We start from the raw sequence: 1,715 nt of genomic DNA on the forward strand, positions 1-1,715 counted from the left end.
TGTGTCTGTGCATGTGTGTTTGTGTGAGAGAGAGCAAGGCAAAGAGAGGGGGGGGCGGGAGAAAGAAAAAATACAAAGACGGAGACAGAATGGTGAAGGAATAGGAGAGTAGAATCTGATAGTAGAACAAAAGAAAGTGTTCTGGGCTGGCGCTATGGGGTGCTAAGTGATCTTAGACAGAAGACCAAAGGTAAGACTGATCAGAAAACTGATAACATTCAAGTTCGGCAGTGGAAATAATCACGCCTGCAGGCACGAGAGAACAGGAACTGATTCTTTAGTTTGTCCACGAGCGTAGAAAGCATGGACAAAAAGCTAGTTGAACGGGTTTGCTTATAATGTGTGTTTTCCGGTTATTGCAATAGCTATTAACCATTGTGACCTATGCATGCGTCGATCTTTATGCTGAGCTCAAGTTATTATTTCCAAGCTGACAATTTTGTGTTAGGCAGATAAAAGAGCATTGGTGAAAGGAAAATATATGCATGAGAGTAAAAGAAATATTACGAAATCAAGATGTGGGTATACATAGGAAATGATAGTATGTGGGGTATGAGTGAAAATGTATCTTTTCACACCATTGTGAGGATTTCGTATGTTCCCATAATACGGTTAAACGGACAACGGACATATTATTAATTGTTGTTTTCAGAGATGTGATGGCTTTTCGTGTGTTGTGAAGATTCTAGTGTTGGATTTATCACTGGTTATTGCAGGTGCACTTTCTTTGGTAATTAGCCTCTAAATGTTTCCGCAGTGTCCGAGTTTCCCAAAACGACGTCCTAATGTAGCGGTTAGGCACTTCGCTGTTGCTTGCAGAAGACCAGTTTGATTCCGGAGTGGGGTGAACATTTTTATTGAGTATCTCGGTCTTTCTGCTTGGATGTTATATTCCTCTCAGCCCGGATCGGCTCTAACAAGCAAGGTTGAAAGTCTGCCTCCTTATCCTTAAGACCTAAATTGTATATGGGGGCGTACAAATTTGTCTCTCTTACTACTACAGTTTTTTAACAAAAGTTTCCCACTTTTCCGCGAAGAACACAGCTGTTCCCAAAGCAGTGTAGATTTTGAGATATCGAGACAATATTTACTGTATTCCAGAGAAATCTTAGCTGGCCGTGTTTAGTTTTTGAGAACGACAGTGTTTGTACTCTGTTGATTTATCATACATAATATCATCATCCCGTGAGGATTGTTTTCATGGTTGACTCTCTGCCAAATAAGATAGGATGCATCTTTATTGTCCAGATCCTGGCACATTGGTTTCGAGTTTCACCACGTACACACATACACACACACACACATACACACACGCTCGCGCACACACTCATACACATACACACACACTCACACACAAACATACACACACACACACACAAACATGCACACACACGCAGTATGCTTGCACTCAAAAACAGGCTCAGTCACATACATAATATAAATGAACAATAATATAAACAATAATAATGTTAAGCTAGATACATACTCAGTATTCAGATTGTAACTTAATGGTATTATGATGCATGCTGTAAGGATGTAATATGCGTTCCAGGCTGGACGGACAGGTTCCATACCAGAAATTGTGTCATACACAAACGCGGCTGATGATCAGCAGTCTTCTAAATACATGTATCTAGTTGCTCCAATAAAGCGCAGTATCTAGTCGGAGACGTCTCCAACGGAGATCAAAATGCTTTGTGCCTCTAGATCAAGTT

This window comes from Aplysia californica, unplaced genomic scaffold, assembly GCF_000002075.1.
Source record: "Aplysia californica isolate F4 #8 unplaced genomic scaffold, AplCal3.0 scaffold00363, whole genome shotgun sequence".
NCBI classification, from domain to species: Eukaryota; Metazoa; Mollusca; class Gastropoda; order Aplysiida; family Aplysiidae; genus Aplysia; species Aplysia californica.